A 21,041-nucleotide genomic window follows, 5' to 3' on the forward strand; every position below is an offset into this window, starting at 1 on the left:
TGGCACAGGCAGGGGGAAGTCATTGGGACTGTTTCCTGTATGGCTGTGATTTGTCTTCTCCGCTTTTGGAGGTAGAAGTACCCCATTGTTTAGACCTGTATGAGCCTTGGGGCTGGGATCTGCCTCTAGGGCTTCTGTATCTGCCTCTTTGTGGCCTATCTGACACTGGAAAGGACCAATTCTTTGTAGGCCAGTGCCTGCTAAATCTTGGGGGCTGTACCTGTAAGAAATCCTTGACTGCATAGATTTAGCTTTGTCCTCCATTTTCTTCAACACCTCTTCTGCTTTGACACCAAACAAGGTATCATGCTGTAATGGAGCATCTAATAATTTTGCTTTAACATGATCAGGCAGATTTTGTTCCTTTAACCAAGCATGCCTCCTAATGACAGAACCCGTAACAGCGGCCCTGCAGGAGGCCTCCAGAGAATCAAAACCACATTGCAAAGTATGTTTTCCCACTTGTTCAACTGCATGCAATAAATCCTGCATTTCTTTGTTTTCTACACATTCAGAATTTATCAACATTTTCTGTTTAAGCAGTGACATAATATACTGCTGATATTTTAGCATATGAAACTGACAATTTAAAGCCCTTATAGCCAAGGTAGCAGAAGTGTAAATCTTTTTTCCCTATTTGTCCAGTGCCCTCGAATCCCTGTCAGAGGGGGTAGGGTTTTTTGCAGTGGAAGCCTTGACCCCTTTGGGACCCTGAGAGATAGTTTCTGGGTCAGCAGCAGGGTTCTTAAAAAGAAATTTATGTGAATCAGGAACCCTGTAGTATCTGTCTGGCTTAACAGGAGCTGGAGGTAAAAAGTGAGGAGTCAGACTGGACTCTGAAAATACATCATCTACAATGTCTAACACAGGTGGAATAACAAGGGGCCTGTGCTGAGGTAGTAAAAGGAAGTCTCTGAGCCTTTTCTTAGATTCTGAATAATCTTGGCTCTCCAGTGGAAATGCTTCCTCATGGTATGCAGAGTTTCCCCAAAAGAATAATCCTCAGGAGGAGAGGCTGAAGGGATAGATTCTTCAGCATCAGAATCCTCATAGAGAGGAAGAGAGTGTTCCTGATCAGAAGAGGAATCAGAAGAAATGGAAACCTGATCTGAATATTCATATTCTGTCTCTTGCCTAGGCCTCTTATCAGGAGGGGGATGAGAACCCCTGATCAAAGTAATTAGATCTTCGGCCATTTTGAGCATTTGTTTTTTAGGCATGGAGGCCTATCCATGGGGCTGTTGTACTTGTTTCTTTGTCTTTAGAGGTGCTTTAGTCTTTGCCTTTGAAGCTGAAGTCGTTTTAACATATAACTGTGTAGGCCTGAAAACACCCTCAGAAGCCGATGCCTGCTCAGCGGCTCCGGAACCCATCTGAGGGAATAGTTTCCGAGGTTCCAATACCTTGAGTTTCCAGCGGCCCAGTTGGCTCCACGTGGGAGGCGGAAGCGGCCTGCGGCTCTAAAGTAGCGGTCATCAGGGGCTGCGAAAGCGCCTCACTGAGAACCGGCGACTGGCTTGGAAGAAGCCTCGTCGTCACTTTTGGACCTCGGATGCCTGTCTTTCTTTTCATTTCTTTTGAAATGCGGTAGTCAGATGGCTATCCAATGACATCGTGTAATTAAAGCTTCTGCCAAAATAGTGAAATGCAAAATCGTACCGACGCTTAATAGTGTGTTGGTTAAATCTAGCACAAAACAGACAATTAGCAACATTGTGATCATGGCCTAGGCAAGGAATACAGTAAGAATGGAAGTCCTTATGAGGTATTTGCTTCTCACAAGAAATACAGTTATTAACTTTTTTCTGACATCGGTCTGGAGCAAGAAAATAGTTTCCCCAACAAGGTACTTAGCTTTTAATGAGGACTTTGGATCTGAAATTCGAACACGAAAATCTCAGGAGTCGGCCGACCGGCACTTGTGAACTGCTTTTTTGCTTCGGGCATCGCGCGGCAAGAAAGAATGAAGAAAATGGCATCGGCTGCATCTTTTATACCCCTGGCGCACTGACATCAGGGAGGAGGCGACAGCAACCGACGCCGGACCTAGACTTGGGAATTCTGGCCGACTGCGGGTAGCCTGCAAGCAGGATAACCCAATTGTAATGACTGCAACAGTGAAACATGATGAACATCTGTTACTAATGAATGTGGTATAACTGAAGCCAAGATTACTGAATTAGCACTATGCAACTGTACCACAACAAAGCTATTTAAGTTTACTAAATTACTGGAAGGTAGAGAAGGTCCGGCTTTTTGGATTCTGGAGGCATGAGTACTCTGCTAAAGGTATATGTAAGCTTAAGGTCAGTAACAAACAGAAGTGATAAAAATATTCATGCTGATTAAAAGGAATATTCAATCACACATGCATAAATACAGAGAAACTTCTGCATCGTTTGTCATTCCTGACTTGACGAATAATGCTACAATAAAATATTTACTCAATTTTAAAGCCCTACGGGAATGTGGGAGGACAGAGCATCTACAGACACTCTTACAGCACAGTACACCTAATAAATTGTAAGCAGCACAAAAGCTTGATGTACATACCCAATAAAAAGAAGGATGGGATGACGGTAACACTTTGTGATCAAGAATCAAATCCAAGAGAAGGGAATGACAGAAACTACAAAGGGGGGTTTAAATCTAGTTATAGTTAGCTGGTAAAAAGGATTCCTGTGTGCTCCGAGAAATCTTCCCCAGTAATGACATAAAAGTCTCTTTACTCTGCATCATACAGACTTCTGCAGAGAAGTGATCGTTGCCTGGCATACAAGGCATACCTGGACCCTGTTTTAATTAATCGTCTGCACATCCACAAAACAAAAAGCATTAGAACTACTTGATTAAAAGACCTAGTTTTTGCTTGCAACATAAATAGGACATGCTGGAAAAAGAGAGATGTTTTTCAGAGAATTTCCAGTCTCTGGAACAGGCTCCCCATCCATGTAAAGCAGAGTTCTGTCCTATCCCTATTTAAGTACAACTTTGTCAAATGGATGGGTAATTGGAAATTCACCCCTGGTCTGGATCATATATCTCTGATGGACAGAGGCAGCCAGCCTCTATAAATAAAATATATTTCAAATTTGTGGGTCACATTTGGGTTGCACAGCTATTCTTTTAAGGGCACCAGTGGTCGTCAGCCTAGTACACACCTATGAGCCTATGAAATCCAATACTGTAGAAAATGTCAGCATGCGAACTGAAGGCGCAGGTAGGAAGGCATTGCCAATGCATGCTGCCATGACCTGGATTATGCTACCAGCTGCATTAAGGGCAATGTGGGACTGAGTCTGTGTGTAGAAAAACTATAAGAGCTACCTCTATGGACTACAAACATGAACTCAAGATTCTGTGTAAATGCTGTACGTAACTTTTAATTTAACTGAGCAAAGCCAAGTGAACTATTTTTATTCACATCTTTTCGAGGAATTGAAAGAATCTTCTAATAGGTTACCTGTAATTGCTTTTGTGACACTGGATAAACTGTTGCAGGTTTACTCTAACTGGAATGTCTACTGTAACTACCAATTACTAACCTGCTGATAGAAATACAGAAAAAAAATTCCCACTGTGTAAACAGTGTAAATGTACCCACACTGTCTGAAACATTGCAAATAATTCTCCACTGTCTAATGCCAAACTATTTGCATACTGTTTATGGTCATGAAATTTGTTAGTGTTATACACCTTTGCTATACTGTACTGTATTATGATTGTTTGTTGCTACCACTTAAATCATGGAGTTTCCCCTGTTATTGATGTGTCGTATTTTGCTCCTCTGAAGCCTGGATAATGACTGAAATGAACCAATGGCCCAGTCCACATATCTGTTAACCAACTCAAAATAAAAATAAACCTGTGTTTTTACATTTCTGCCCTTGGATTGGTTAAAAGATTTAACAAATATAGACCAGATACAAAAACCAAACACACCCACGCACGCTACATGGTTGCAGATGATCAGGTCAAAAGTGTGTTGGTCAACATCTGCTTAGTCAACTGCTTTGGTCGACAGGTGTGACAGACGGAGCACACACAATTTGGAGGGCTTGGGAATAGTCCCTTTCCCTGACTTTATTCAAACTCAGTTAGTACAGATAATTAACAGGAGGTGTAGGCGTGCATCCCACATGGATAAGGGCAGGGAAACCTCAAAATATCAGAAAAATGAAAGCAGCACAAAAACAGTTAAGAATCACTACTGAATCACAAATTACTGACTAACTTTATCCTACTAAAAATATCTCATCTTGATTTTGTACTTGAGATTTATGACACAGGGTGTTCATGCTGGTAGTGGTAGTATTAAGAAAAAGGTTTTAGTAACATAATAAGTAGGGTTATGGTTATCACACACAAGTAAGCTGAGCGGGGGGCTTTGCTCCCTGTACCACCTTACTCATGGGTGCTAACCCTACTTTTTTACATCAAAGTTCCTTGAGCTTTAAAAACTTAGACAGCTAATAGGGATTCAACTAAATTTCACTTAATTCTATTTTGAATAATGGCAGCATAAGTCCTGGCACACAATTTTTGAACACAGAAGACAATATCCCAGAGAATACAAAGAAAAATAGTTTTGTTTATAAAACTTGAGTAATTCCTTTTCTCCGAGATTGTAAAAGTTCTCAGTTAAGCCACGAAATTGCGGACTGTATTGCACCACACCTGGCAAGTTTAAAGGTCTTGCCACTTTACAAAAATGTACACTTTGAAGTAAAACTAAGAAGTGTGGTTCCTACACTGCACTGAAATAATTTCCTGCTTAATTTACATACAAAAATACATATTTTTACACGTATGTTTAAGTAACAATTATCTCCCTGTCTGTTGCATAAACAACTGGGAGTATGCTATATACAAAATACTGAACACATCCTGCTGAAAGTAGAAAACATTTGTTTACTTGAAAGTCTGCATTTCTTTTAGCATTTCTATAATGCTGTATGTGACGATTGGAGACAGATGGGCGAAGGCTGCCAGCCTAGTCAAATAGAATTTGATATATAATTCTGGCATTTGTAAATAAATGTAAAATACAGGCATGTTTTCTTGAGTGTAAAAGATTACTGTGAAATGTGGAACTGCAAAATATGTGACAACATTGCACTCTACTGGCCCACTGAAGGATGTTGTGATCCTTTCATATTAGAATTCTGCTCCAGTGCGGTTGGATGAAGGTTTCATGCCCGTTGTTTTAAGGCTAAAGTTTATGACCAGAATTTAGATATGGAATGTGATTTATTGCTCTAGTTTCTGTTAGAATATGCATGTGAAATGCCTTGTATTGTTGTAAGTTTCTGTGCAGGTGTTAGATTGCTAAATAATGCAGTTTGTGGTCTGAGAACTCAGACCAGGTGTTAAGATGATGCAATATGAATACTAGGAAAACCTAAGTGTAAAAAATGATGTAATTTTGGGAGGGCCTTACAGACATGTTTGTTAGTAATGCTTAAATACTACTTCTCACAAGAGAGACTTGTAAGCATTTTGATCTTGATATCCATCTTCTCAGCACTCTGCCTTATGCTCATATGTAAGTTTTAGCACTGTGATTTCTTGTAGGAATAGTTAAAGCTAGTAAAGATTAATTAGGTATTTTTCATTTAAATCAGACCTGTCCTACTTTATTATTTTAAGTTTCTGTGTGATCTCTGAACTCAGATATCTCTGTGGTGTAGTAGTTTTGTCTTGTGTTTTAATTATTTATTATTAAATAGTTTTAAAACCTTCTACCTGTGGCTGATTTGTGTAGAGATGAGCTCTAGAGTACATTGCATATTTATAGAGGTTGTAATAGGCCACTCTAAAGTAAGCCTTGACTGTTAGTCATACTACCACTGGATAATAATATTGCACAGTAATAACTGGACACCCTTTTATGGGCCTTTTAGTAGCTGATATTATTAACTGGGTGGTGGCAGTAATTACTACCGTATAGTCTGGGTAAAGGGGCACAGCTGGAGAATCTGTGTCAGCCTTTCCCAGGAGTGTCTGTGAAGTTGTACAAATACTTATCTCAAAGTGTGTGTGTGTGTGTGTGTGTGTGTGTGTGTGTGTGTGTGTGTGTGTGTGTGTGTGTGTGTGAGCTACTTGGCAGGTACATGAAGCACTGGTTGGACAGGGAGGGTACTGGAAGTTCTAGCTTTCCCAGTTAGGCTGAGACCTGGACCCTATAGTTGTGACAGTGGGGAGTCTTAAAGGGGACCTGGTGAGCAAGGGAGCAGCCAGCCCCAGACTGACTGATCTCTGTTTGCACTTAAGGGAAATTGTACTTTACTGTGTGTATTAGTTATCCTTTTCTCTTCTATGATGGTGTTAGTGGTGAGGATTGAGGCTCCTTGACTGCTGGGCCAGGGCACTGTCGTCACACTAAGTTTTAGTTTTTCGTATTTTTTTTTTCTAATTCTTTGTTTGATTAAAAAGTACCCGAGAAGAAGAGTAGAAATCCACCCATGAACCACTGCGTTATGGAAACTACCTGAAACCTTGTTCAGTAGATAATTTCCTCAGCAGCCCAGTCACAACAGAAAACAGTACTTCAAACCTTTAAGAAACAAAATGCATGGGGACCTCATTTATCTAATGAATAAAATGTTCTCCACTGTGCAACTCATCCCAAACCTTATGCCCTAACTCTATGACACAAGGTATTTACTCTACTGCAAACTAGACCCCCCCATATTCTATTATTTATTTACACACATGACTGTATGTGTGCATGTGTACACATTGTAAAAATGAGCAGTAGAGCATTGTACATCTCGGACAAATGCCTTTTGTCTATACATGCAGGGGTACAAGCAATACAAAATCTCATTGCGGTACAAGGGTACACCTGGAAAGTGACTAGCTCAGGATGCATTTTCCAAATAAGCAAAAGTAGCAGTACATCCACTGCCACTGCTGCCATACCTTTTTACAAAGATCACTTCCCAATCCAATTCAACCTAACTTCCCATCTTTCCTGCCACAATGTACTTCTGCATTGCTATTCACAAACTTCGTCAACAGATATCAGATGGCAGGCAATGGCACTGTTGCACAGAAGCTGACACTAAATCCATTTAGAACATAATTCAGAATTTAGAGACTTGCTAACAGCATCAGGGCACAAGTCTCTGATCTGTTGTCCATTACTTGTTCCTTGACTGAATCCGTAAAGGAGGAGGAAATTTAGAGCACATGGAACACCCATTATCTCTTCCTTCTCAAGCAACTAAGAAATGCATTTCTCTGTGTGGTAAAGTGTTGTTGCCCATGGGGAGTTAAATCCACACAAAAAGCTTGTTTGCCATGTTGCAGTCATCCTATGTTACTATAACAGATTTTGTTACAGCACATTAAAAGCATCACATTTGTTATATTGCAAAGACCGTATAGCTACTGTAGTGCTGTAATTGAAATGATACTGTGTATGGTCAGGTCTCTGCTCTCACTCACTAGGTAAGTGGATGCATGACAGAAAGGGGGCCACAAAACGCTCACAATTTGTGACCAACATACCAGTTTATACTACTAGAATACTGACATTTATGTATCTCCTGGAGTCTATTTTTTTATGTTCTGTAATAAACAAAATCTCAAAAGGCTGTGTGATAATATTCAAAATGTCAAGGTGACCACTAAGTGGAATGTGCATTGTCAAAACCAAACACACATTATCCTGTCCTATGCTGCTGATTCTTAAGTGGAGACCTTTTACTATACATACAAAATGTAGATAACCTTACTGACAAAAAAAAACTAAATGAAGCAAACCAGGTGACTACCTTTTTATTTATTTATTTTATTTTACATTTGTTAGAAAACAAAGTCAGACTGGATACAGGTCCACTTTCAGCGGAGGCCCAGGGAGAAAAGCTCCACATGTGCATAGATGCACAAGACTTAACAGTTGCAGTTTTTTATACAATTACATATCACAGTTAGACGTTGCCCATTCGATTCTCAGTTAGAGCGTCTTCTGTGTGACGACATGCGTGAACGGGCATTCCTTCGTTGAAGGTTGTGCGTTAGGCCTGGCAAGCCAGCACGTAAAACTCTACTGCCAATCATTAGCGGACCGGAGTTCCACTGTGGCGACCCCTAACCGGGAAAAGCCGAAAGAAACTGACTGACATATAGATACATGTTCCAGATTTATTGGAATACATATATAAAAACGTTACAATTATTAATTTTCTTATTAGAACATAAACAGTTTTAGTAGTACAAGGCTTAGCAAGGTAGCATATCATTCAGTAGTACAATATATTAGAATGAGACAGCTAATGTTTCACACTTTTTAGAAGCCTTTCTACAAGTAGAAAATATAGCCATATAAAGTAAATGGTGAATTGGTTAGTCAGGGTTTGTACAGGGGCACAGCCAGTGAATTTTTAGGTGTGTTTTGAGAGACGTTTTAAATTGGATTATGGAGTGAACTGCTGTAAGTTCAGCAGGGAGTAGGTTCCAGATTTTGCCAACAGAGGTGCAAAATAATGACTCACCTGCTAAGTTATTGGATTTAACAATTTGTACCAGCATTTTATCAGAAGAGCGGAGTGTTTTTAGGTTACTGTAGGGGGTGATAATATTTTTGAGCGTGGGTGTGTTTTCGGGCTGATAAAGGACTTTGTGAGCTACTATTAATTGGTTATACTGGACTTCAGAGGGTAACTCTAGCCAGCCTAGGGACCGTAGGTTAAGACAGTGGTGTGTTCTATATGCTGAACCTGTGGCAAATCTGGCTATGATATTATAGCAGATATTGAGTTTATTGAGGTCAGATTTACTTAGGTTTGTATAAATCGGGGAGGCATAAAGAAGGGTTGATAGTAAATGTGTTCGGGCAATTACTGTCCTAGCAGTTGGGGTTAGGAATGGCTTAATCCTATATAAAGATCCAAGCTTCTTATTGACTGTTTTAATGGTTCTATCAGTGTGAGCATCAAACTTAAGGTTATTGTCTACTATTACACCCAATAGTTTCTGTATTAGCTTCTGCAGAAATTATGGTGCCATTATTGGATGTTGTGGTAAATGATGGCAATGGGACTTTCCAAGTGGGGGTGAAGAGTAACGGTTTTGATTTATTTGGATTTAATAGAAGACGCCGATCAGTGAACCAGTTTTCTGCTTTATTAAAAGCATTTTGGGATAAGGTCTGTAGGTCTATTGGGGAGGTGGCAGAACAGATTAGGGTAGAGGCATCTGCCTATTGAATGCAGGTTGCTTTGGGGATGACTGTACGGAGATCATGAATGAAGATGAAAAATAGGAGAGGTCCTAGTAAGGACCCTTGAGGCACGTCGATTGGCAGTAGGGAGGATAGGCTATCCTTCCAGAGCACAGCTTGTTATCTGCCACTTAGATCGGACTGAAACCAGTGTATTGCCAGGTTATCTATGGCGAGAATTTTTAGTGTACAAAGAAGTAGTTGACAGTTTACCATGTCGAGTGCTTTGGATAGGTCAAGGAAGAGGGCAGAGGAGAGCTTATTATTACGATTTTGATTTATTGTCTGAGAGAAGGATATAAGGGCTGAGGTAGTACTATGGTGGGGTCTAAATCCATGCTGTGAGGGGGCTAGGAGTTTGTACAGATTGAGGTAATGTAAGAGTTGCTTATGGATACATTTTTCTATAATTTTAGCCAGAGGTGACAGAATGGCAATGGGCCAGTAATTTGCTAGATCAGTGGAATTACCCCCTTTATGGGAGAGGAATTATATGGGAAATTTTCTAGATGGAGGGGATATATGCTTCCGAGATGGTTCTGTTGATTAATATTGAAATGGGATATGCTATTACATCTGCAGCTTTTTGAAGATGTTCAGCGGGGAGTAGGTCTGCTGATAGGGGGGTGGGTTTCAGTTTCTTGATAAAGGATCGGATAAGTGATGTACCATTTGAAAGTTAAAGGGGGGTAGATGTTGGATATGTGGACAATTTGGTTTAGGTTACTGGGTCCTAGTTGGTTGGCAAGGGATTGTATGGTTTCCATAAAGAAAGTGTTAAAGGTGTTGGCAATATTTTCTGGAGGTTTTTGGAGGGTAGTAGCAGGGGTAAGGGGTAGTAGTATGGCCTGGATGGAGAAGATTGTTTAAACTGGACCAAAATTGTGTGGTCGATTTTGATGTTCATGTTGCAGGTTACAGTAATATTTATTTTTTGTCTAGAACAATAGACTTTTTTGTATCATTCCTTAGCTGTTTATATACAAGTTGGTCCTTTGGGGATTTATTGGTTCTCCAAGAGGTCCAGGCTTTATTTCTACTTACTATTTTTTGTCTGGCTTCTTTAGACAGCCACGGTGCTAATTTTTTCTTGGTTCTGATGGTCCGGGTAGGTGCATGGTTATCAAGGATAGTAAGAAATGTGGAGTTAAAGTATGGTACTGCTTTGTCTAGTGGGAGTAATTTTAGTTACATGACTGAAGTTCTTTTTGGAATTCAGTTTGACTGAAGCTCTTATTGCTCCTAATAGTTCTGAAGCCAGTTATTTGAGGGATATAATTTTTTTGTCTGAGTACGTAAGTTAGAAAGTGATCACTTATTTCCTCAGGTTGGGTGCCTGCTTTATAAATTTGGGGGTGGTTATTTATGAGAATCCAGTCTAGTATACTTTGTTGTTGGGCTTACTAATTCTAGTGGTGGATGACATGACTTGGGTGAAGCCATATAAATTTGTGTGTGTGGTAGGGAAGTCTGAGGAAAAGATGTTGCAGTCTATATTAAAATCTCAGAGAACAATGGTTTCTTGTGGGCAGTTTATGGACAGCCACTGTAGGATGTCTTCAAGGGTATTAGTGTTGTTACTTGGTGGAATACAAATACAACCAATGTTTATAGATTTGTGTTTGTTGATTTGTAGTTTTGTAATGAGTATTTCAGCCTTTTCAGTTAGAGGAGCTTGTGGAGAGCTGGAAGTTAAACTGAGTGTAGTTTTATATAAAACAGCTACCCCCCCTCCCTTCTTTGAGGTGCGATCCAGTCTTAAAATATTGTAACCTGGAGGTATAACTTCATGGTCAGTGGTGGTCGGCTTAAGCCAGGTTTCAGTAAGACATGGTATACTTGGGGAGTGTACAGCCATGAGTGCATGCAAGTAATGGATTTTATTATTTAGGCTTCTAATATTTAGGTGACAGATCAGGAGAGAGTTAGAGGTGTTTACATTTTGCAGGCTAGTGAGGGTATTATATACTGGGCTGGTTGCATCAGGTGGAGTTGGTCCTGGGTTGGGGTGGATGTCCACATCCATTATGACGTTAGTTTGTGAATTGATTACGAGTTTGTGAAGTCTGAATAAGAGTTTGTAGTAGTATTTAGTTCTGGGGTTAACTTAACTGGCTCGAATGAGCCGTTGTATTTTTCTAGTAAGGGAGTTAGAAGGGAGGGGGAGTAGTGGGTGATTAAAGTTATATGAAAGAGCAAGATTATTGGTCTGGAATCTGGGGTAGTGAGGACCTGGGAGGGTAAGATGTTCATAGCTGTGAGAAGATAGGTAATTATCAGAAGGGGTATAAGGCAGTAGGAGGCAGGTTTGTAACTAACAATTATTTAAAAATGGATATCGGAGGGCAATAGACAAGGGTCTACTAAAGAAATAGGGAGGGTTTTGTAATTAGGGTAGCTCCTAAGATTGCTGATTGGTTCTGTGAATAGGGGCATGGCAATATGGCTATAAATTTAGCACCTCTAGGGGACGGGTGAGATTTGGGGCAGGATGGGGTGCACCGGGGCTAATACAGACCACAAGAGTTTTAAGGTCAGTAACTGTATCCTTTAACCCCTGATTCAAGGTTTACACTATAGTTACTCCTTTGATATTATTTTTTATGCTGTTAGCTCTATTATAAATCTAAGTAGACAGAAAAATAGAGCTAAGTTGATAAAAAAGGAGCTAACTGTAAAAAAAGATTAAGGGCACATACTGACAGAATAACCTTAAAGAGACAAACTATGCAACTGTAAGAAGATGGTCATTGGGGAGCAAGGTTTTGTTAAAGTGAGCACAGAAGCAGTAAAAAATTTCATCTATAATGGGGAGATGTAGCATTACTAACATTTGCTTGCAATGAAGCTGTATTCTGACAATATAATACTCTGTATTCTAAAGCATCCTGCAGTGTGGTCCTCAAACAACACATTACAGGATATGAACAACTGCTTACACAAAGAACGGCAAGCTGAGAGAGATATAGTATTCTTAGGCACTCTCCCCTTATCCTATTACTAATTGTGAACATCTGCAGCCACCATTATCACCAAATTTCAAATTTTAAAAGTAATGCTGGAGTGTTCTACTACTGCTCCATTAATAAGCATACATGAAAAGCTTAACAAATTAAGACGGACAACAGTGATACAAGTCTTCATTTAACAACACAGCTGTCAATGACAACTGCAATATACTATGAACTTCCACTTTAATGCACAACATAGCTAAGTTACAGGGAGATCAACACTGTGCAGTATAATAAAGTACAGAACCCACCATAATGGTGAAACATAAACAAAAGTGAAATTCAATGTTCAGACCCTAGTGCACTTAGAGAATGGGCAAGCTGTACATTAACCCTGACTGGAGAAAGACTGTTCTCTAGCAGGGTCTTAATGTACAGGTAATACGCTCTGAAAAACAAGTCTGCCACTTCATGGCAGTATATTAAGCTGCCAAAAAGCTTGGACAAAAAACAGCTGCCATTTTTTAGACTCCCTAAACACCACTTTGCTGTATAGTGAATGTAAAATGAAAAGAAAAGCTAAAAAATTAAAAAAGAAAACTGTGTATGCATGTGTGTGTTCTTGTGTACTTGCATGCATGCGTGACAGACAAACAGATGAGATTATACTGAATGCAACATGCAGTCCCCATCAGCACTGATTTGTTGAACAATAAGTTACGAACCTCAGTGGTAGAGATTTTTGACTGACTTTAATCCTCTGATTTTTTTCAAAAAATCAATACCATGTGCAGTAAAGGAATATGGGTATGGGCAAAGAGTTGTAATGCCTGCATTCTGAGTAGGTTTGTGGGGGGGGCTCACGCATGCATGTACATGTTTCATTTGTTTATCTTCAGCTATCTGCCTATGAACAAATAAAGTGTTTGTGTGTGTTTCCATCTACGTATGTGTGTGTGATTCTGCATGTTTGCCTGTTTCTGAATGCGCATTTTTCCATGTGCGCTCATGTGTGAACATTAAATACCTGTGTGACATATTTTGGATGCAAGTTGATATTTCAGTTTAGGACACACTGCTTCCCTGGCTGTGCTGGACGTGGATGGAGTCAAATGAGCTAACTCAATAGAGTACAGGTTTAAGTGCCAGTGTTTTACACTGTTAACCCTTTAAAGAAATGTCAAGATGGACATAAAACAAATTAAAGTTATGTACTTCCCATAATGATAGATCCATGTTGTCCATCTCAGTCTGGTTCAACCAGAAGGTTACCAGTTCCAACTCTAATCAAATACTGGCTAAATCCTTCAGACATCTGACTTGCCAGACTCCACCTCCCTTACCCACAATCCTCTGCTCATCAACTGATCCCTCAGATTGAGTTTGCCCCATCTAAAACAAGCTCCAAGCTAAAATACTTCCAAAAGAAGGAAGAAAGACTCCATGAACAAGACAACGACCTCCACTGCTCAGTCATCATCAAATATGCAAGTCAGCCAAAAATTAGAGGGGAAAGGAGGTGGGGGAGGATGAACCAGATGTAGACAGACAACACAGATCTATTGTTACGGTAAGTACATAACTTTTGTATCAGATGTTGCCTTCCCTTTCCAGCTTCAACCTGTGGAATAGTGTCCCCAGCCATGTAAAAATCCTTAGGAAGAACTAAGAAAGGGTATTTCTAAACAAAGAGGAGCCAAAGAAAGCCCTGGATCTTGACTGAATATGTATCTTGTAATGAGAAACAAAAGGTACGGTGGCCCACTTAAGTAGCTGCTGTACAAACTCCATCCAAGGATACTCTGGAAAGGAAAGCTTTAGAAGCATCCACAGCTCTGGTAGAATTGCCCTTAGGTTTGCCTGGCAGAGTGCTGCCTCTAATGGTATAAGCGAATGAGATGCATTCTGATAGCCACTTGGATTAACTCAATTTTGATACAGGTGTCTGTCCAACTTAGATATCCAAAAGGAAACAAATAGACTAGATTTTCTAAAGACCTTGGACCTGTTCAAATAAAATTCTCAGTTGCCTATGCACATCCAAACAATGCAAAAAGACTTCACCATTGTTTGAAAAAACTGGTGGTGGGGGGTGAATAGAGCTCCAAAGACTACTCTCTGAAGCCATTTAGGGCAAAAAAGAGGGATTCATACAGACAGAAACTATATCTTTGTGGAAAGCCAGACAAGGAGAGGAGTCAAGAGCTTGTAACTATGAAACCCTCCTTGCCGAAGTCACAGCCACCAAAAATAAGGTCTCCCAAGACAACAACCTCAGGTTCAAAGGGAAGGCCTGCAAGGACTTGCAACACAAAAGGTAAATACCAGGGAGGGACTGGATCCTGAACTGGGGGACGCAGCAAAAAGGCACATTTGATAAAAACCTTGGAAAGGTTGACAGCCACCAGAGGAACATTATCCCAGTCTGCATGAAAGGTAGAAATAGCCACCAACTGCACCTTAACTCATACGAAAACTATAGCCTGAATGAAACAACTCTGCAAGAAAATCTATAATGGATCCTAAAGGAAGCAGAAGCTCCAACAGATCTCCAAAAGAGGAGTCATCTCAAGAAGACTTAAGAGGACTCCTCTCCTTCCTTAAGATCAGTATCCTCAGTGACAGACTCTTAACCGAGACCTCCTGTTCCAGCAACACTGGAGGAGAAATGGACAAGGCAGGAAGCTCTGCCACAGCAGCGGATTGGAAACCAGCCACTATAGGTTGTCCAGGAGAAGACTGATGACTAGTCCCAGGTCCAGAAAAGAAAGGGAACAGAACACCAGCTGGGGACACCCAACTCATCACCTTAAAAGAGAACATGCTCTTCATGATGTCGAAGGCAAAAGCAGACACTGGCCTCCCAGAACTGATGGTACCAATGCGAAAGGATACTCAGGACGCACCCAAGTCTGGGGAAGCTAACATCTTGTTTTACTCCTGAAACTGGAGACGAGCTGTCCAATGCCAAAGCTCCAAGCAGGAGAGACGAACCTAAAGCTAGGACAGTTGACCCTGACCAGGGAACACCAGCCTTGATGCCATGGCTTTGAGGTCTGGTTATCCCTGAAGTAGTCAGAGTAAAAAAGACCAATGAGGAAGCCAGAGGTGAGAATGGGAAAGGAGCCAGCACCATTGATTTTGGACCCAGTGGAGCTAAGGTCCCAGAAATAGGTCCTGGACCCAAAGGGATAACACCTAATTGTATTGAAGTCTGCAAAAAGGACCTCATCATCGCTCCAAGTCTGCTTTGAAACTGTCCACTGACCTCAATGACCAAGCAGATGAAGTCACCAATGGGGGCTTGGAGGGTCACTTAGATGACAACGAACTTGTATGCCAGATCTGAGTTGAGGAGACCTGGAACAGAGGTAGAAAGGCCAGGACTCCAGAGATATCTCTGGCAGAGTGAATGGGGAGAAGGGAGAAATCAACCAACTGAAGGAGGCCCTCTGAACAAGAAGGGTCTAAGAAAGCTTGGAGCCGGAGCTGTAGCCTTGCTTGTAGTCTGCACCAAGGGTGATCGGCTCTGAGGGGGGGGGTCAAAGCAGACACCAGTGCCAAGGCAGCTGGGGCACCCAAAAGGCATGAAACCTTCACATCTGGAGAGTCTGAATGAGGATGACCAGGAACAGGATGTTGTTGCAATCCCTAGGTGGGTGGTACTTGTCGGACCCAACTCTCAGATTCAAGGAAACAGTAGGGGATGAACCAGCAAGAGGATGGCCCTTATGAATCAACTTCACCCACCGCATGATGACTGCTCTGGACACAAACCGCTTACAAATAAAAACAAGAGAAGTCCAGATCGGCAGTCCCCAAACAACATATGCACTTCATGTCTGTCCTGAAAGGGTAACCTGTGACCACAGGCAACACATTTTTTAAAACCCTTACCTATACTGCAGCATTCTACTTTAGCTATCCTCAATAAAAAAAAATTTGAAGAAAAAGTACAAAGAATAACACATACTATACTCAGACTAAACCCTAAGAAAAAGGTAGAATAGATGACAAAATTGTGGGACTGAACGATACCACACTACACACGCAATAGAAGACCTAATCTAACTACCTATAGAAAAATTCTACATACACCAACTAGGGTTAGGGAAAGTACAGTTGTGTACCTACCATAAATGTAGATGTTCCGAGTGTATTCACTGTTGCAGTCATTACACTTGGGTTTATCCTGCTGGCAGGCTACTCGCAGTCAGACTGAATTCCAAAGTCCTGGTCCGGCATCGGTTGCTGTCACCTCTTCCCTGACGTCAGTGCACCGGGGGTATAAAAGATGCAGCTGACACCATTTTCTTCAGTTTTTCTTGCCCCAGATGTCAGGTGCCCCCAAAAGGGTAGGCTAAAAAACATTGCTTATAAAAGCATGCACTAAAACAAACAATACCTTCATCTACAAGCAAATACACCACATAGGTTGTATAGGATAGAGAAGTACAGGTAAGTCCCAGCAAAGAAAGGGGGATGGTGGGTGGGTAACCTGGACTGCAACAGTGAATACACTCTAACATCTACATTTATGGTAGGTACACAACTGTACTATGTTCATCGTGTTTCACTGTTGCAGTCATTACATTTGGGTTGAATCCCAAAGCTGAGGTTGGGCGGCTGGGTCTAAATAGAATTCGGAGTGGCTATAAAGCCCTGCAGAACTGCAGTGGCAAAGCCTGCTCTGGATTTAGAGTAAAGAGGTAATTGGTAGTGCTTAGTAAAAGTGTGCACTGAAGTCCAAGTTGTAGCCTCCAAAATATCCTTGGTTGGTACTCCTCTGAGGAAGGCTGCTGCCTTGGTAGAATGTGGTCTAATGCCCTTAGGTACTGAATTGCCATGTTGTGAATAGCAGAAACAAATGCAGTGTCCTATCCATTTTGAAATAGTCTGCTTTGAGATAGCCTTTCCTTGTGATCCTGCAGCTTATGCCACTAAAAGCTGCTCAGTCTTTCTGAAAGCTTTAGTTTTGTCCAAGTAGAAGCATAGCTGTCTGTGTATGTCCAAAGAATGCAGACGTCTCTCCCCTTTATTCTGTGGGTTTGGGAAAAAAGTAGGCAAATAAATGGTTTGGTTAAGAGCCACACTGGACACTACCTTAGGCATAAATGTTGGGTTTGTCCTTAGAGAAACCCTGTCCAGATGAAAGATTAAAGGTTCCACAGCCATTAATGCCTGTAACTCTGAGACTCTTCTTGCTGAAGTTATTGCTAGGAGCAGAGCTGTTTTCCATGATAAGAATTTTATCTCAGCTGTATTGGCTGGCTCGAAAGGAGGCAGTGTGAGTTTTTCCAAGACAAAATTGAGGTCCCATGCAGGTACTGGTGCTCTTCCTTGGAGGTCTTATGTTTTTGGCCCCCCTGAGGAACTGCCTAAGCAGTGGATGTGAAAAAATAGGTGGGTCGGAATTGTAATGAGCTGAAATGGCAGTGGCATGGATCTTAACTGATGAGAAGGATAGGCCTTTGTCCAGCAACTCAGTTAGATATTGTAAAATCTAAGGAATATTTGGAACAAGCATGTCAATTCCTTGTGCCTGGTTCCAAGCACAGAATCTCTTCCATTTTTCTCCATAAGATTTTCTGGTGCTGGGCCTCCTGGCCTCCAAAATAACATCCATAACCGTTTTAGAGAGAGGTGTATTCTGAATGGTTACACTATCCACCATGCAGCTAGATTTAGGGTTCTGAGTTGGCTGTGCAGGATCTGATTGTTTTGTTGGGTCAATAAATGAGGAATTTGTGGCAATGTCCAGGCTGGGCCTTGGGACAAGCTCTTTAGGATTGGGTACCATTGCTGGCGTGGCCAATCTGGGGCAATTAGTATCATTTGTGGCTTCTCTTGTTTGACCTTTAGGAGTACCTTGGGGAGGAGAGGCAGTGGAGGAAAGGCATATACTGTAAGCTTGTTCCAGCTGAATGACAACGCATCCACTTTCCACGCTTGTTTGTGATAAGTCCTTGTGCAGAATCTCTGAAGTTGGCAGTTGTGAGGGGAGGCAAAAAGTCTATGCCTGGGCATCCCCATTTCCTTGTTATCATGCTGAAGATTTGTGGATCTAGTTTCCACTCGTGAGGCTCCATGAGGTTTCTGCTTAGTCTGCCAGAGCATTTGTTTTTCCTGGCAGATTGTGCTTGCAGGTGTACTTGGTAGGTCAATGCTGTGTTCCACAAAATCATGGCTTGTCTGCAGAGGAGGTAGGAATGTGTGCCTCCCTGCTTGTTTATGTACCACATAACTGTGGTGTTGTCCGTCTTTATCAGCAACTGTCCTGGATGAAGTAGGTCCTTGAAGGCTGTCAGGGCATTTTGTACAGCTAGCATCTCTTTTTGATTGATGTGAAGATGCCTTTGGCTTGGAGGCCATGTGCCCTGAATACATTTTCCTGCCATGTGGGCCTCCCAGGCATAATCTGATGCATCTGTTGTTAGTGTTTGCCTGGCTGTGGGTAAAGTGAATGGCTGTCCCTTGTTGTGGTGACAGGCCTGTGCCCACCATCGAAACTCCTGTTGCAGGCAGGGATTGAGTGAAATTAATGATTCCAGGCTGTGGCAATGTTGAATCCAAACACTTTTTAGATACCATTGTAGTTTCCTCATATGCAGTCTTGCATATGAAATTAGCAGAATGCAGGAGGCCATGTAGCCCAGAGCCTGCAGAATTTTTCTTGCAGATAACTGGGTCTTTGTTGCCATGCTTTTGAATTAAGAAGTCAGTTGCCTTTGTCTGACGTGAGATAAGCCATCTGGGCAGTTGTATTCAAGCTTGCACCCAGGAATATTATCTCTTGAGAGGGTACTAGTTTTGATTTCTTTTCGTTTACTGTGTACCCTAGGCAAATTAGTAATCTTTTTGCAAACGCCAGATGCTTTAGTAGAATGTCTTTGGTCTCTGCTTGAATAAGGCAGTCGTCCAAGTAGGGACATATCTGAATTCCTCTTTGTCTGCAAAAAGCAATTACTGGTGCCAGGCATTTTGTGAAGACCCTGGGCGTAGTAGATAAGCCAAAGGGCAGTGCAGAGAATTGGTAATGCATTGAGCCAGCTATGAATCTGAGGTATCTTCTGCAAGATTGTCTGATTGGGACATGCAGGTATGCCTCCTTGAGGTCCAAAGTTACAAGCCAAGCCTTCTTGCCCAGCACGGGCAGAAACTGCTGCAGAGTCAACATTTTGAATTTTGGAACGTCCAGAAAATTATTTAGAATAGACAGGTCCAGAATTGGTCTCCATGCTTTGTCCTTTCTTGGTACTAAGAAAAGTCTCGAGTAAAATCCTTGTCCCTGCTCTTGTTGTGGCACTGGCTGAATAGCCCTCATGTCCATGAGAGATGAAACTTGTTTTTGTGCCTCTGCCCATTGATTGTGTGGCAGGTCTGGCATACTTTTTGCCTTTGGAAGGGTGTGAAAGTGGAACCTGTAGCCCTGAGAGACTATAATTAGGACCCTTTTGTCCTGGGTGATCGTGTGCCAATTTTGTGAAAAAAAGTGCTAGTTTTCCCCCTAAAGGTGCTGCCAAAAGAGAAATGCTTGGCATTGGCAGAGGGAAGTCATTGGGACTGTTTCCTATATGGCTGTAATTTGTCTTCTCTGCTTTTGGAGGTAGAAGCACCCCATTGTTTGGTCCTGTATGAGCCCTGGGACTGTTGTCTGCTTCTAGGGCATCTGTATCTGCTTCTTTGTGGCCTGTCTGACACGGGAAAGGACCAATTCTTAGAAGGTCAGTTCCTGCTAAATCTGGGTGGCTGCACCTGTAAGAAATCCTTCACTGTCTGCATAGATTTAGCTTTATCCTCCATATTCTTCAACACCTCTTCTGCATTAACACCAAACAAAGTAACATGCTGTAATGGATCAAACAATAATTTTTCTTTAACATGATCAGGCACAGCTTGTTCCTTCAACCAAGCATGCCTTCTAATAACCTGTTACAGAGGCCCTGCAAGAGGCCTCCAGAGAATCATAACCACATTGCAAACTATGTTTTCCCACTTGTTCAGCTGCATGCAATAAATCCTGCAATTCCTTGTTCTCAGAACATTCAGAATTTGTCAACATTTTCTGTTTTAACAGAGACAGTAAGTACTGCTGAAATTTAAGTATATGAAACTGACAGTTTAAAGCTCTTTCAGCCAAGGTAGCAGAAGTGTAAACTTTTTCCCCCCATCTGTCCAGTGCCCTAGAATCTCTGAGAGGACAGGTTTTTTTTGCAGTAGCAGCCTTAACACCTTTGGGACCCTGAGAAAAAGTTTCAGGGTTAGCAGCAGGGTTTTTGCAAAGAAATTTATGGGAATCTGGAACCCTGTAGTATCTCTGTCTGGCTTAACAGGTGCAGGAGATAAAGAGTCGGGAGACAGGCCGGACTCTGAAAATACATCATCTACAAAGTCTAGAACAGGTGGAATAGCAAGAGGTCTGTGCTGAGGTAGAAGAAAGTCTCTGAGCCTTTTTTTAGAATCTGAATAATCTTGGCTCTCCCAGTGGAAATGCTCCCACATGGTATGCAGGGTTTCCCCAAATGAGTAATCCTCAGGAGGAGAAGCTGAAGGAATAGATTCTTCAGCATCAGAATCCTCATAGGGAGGAACAGAGTATCCCTGTTCTGAAGAGAAGTCAGAGGAAATGGAAACCTGATCGGAGGAATCATATTCTGTATCTTGCCTAGGCCTCTTATCAGGAGGGGAATGGGAACCCCTGATCAAAGTAATTAGGTCTTTGGCCATTTTGAGCATCTGTTTCTTAGGCATGGAAGCCTGTCCTGGAGAAAGCTGTACTTGTTTCCTTGTCTTTAAAACTGTTTTAGTCTTTGTCTTGGATGCTGAAGTTGGCTTGATATAAAGCTGTGTAGGTCTGAAAA

This window comes from Protopterus annectens, chromosome 7.part0, assembly GCF_019279795.1.
Source record: "Protopterus annectens isolate FY-2018-M chromosome 7.part0, PAN1.0, whole genome shotgun sequence".
Taxonomy (NCBI): Eukaryota; Metazoa; Chordata; order Ceratodontiformes; family Protopteridae; genus Protopterus; species Protopterus annectens.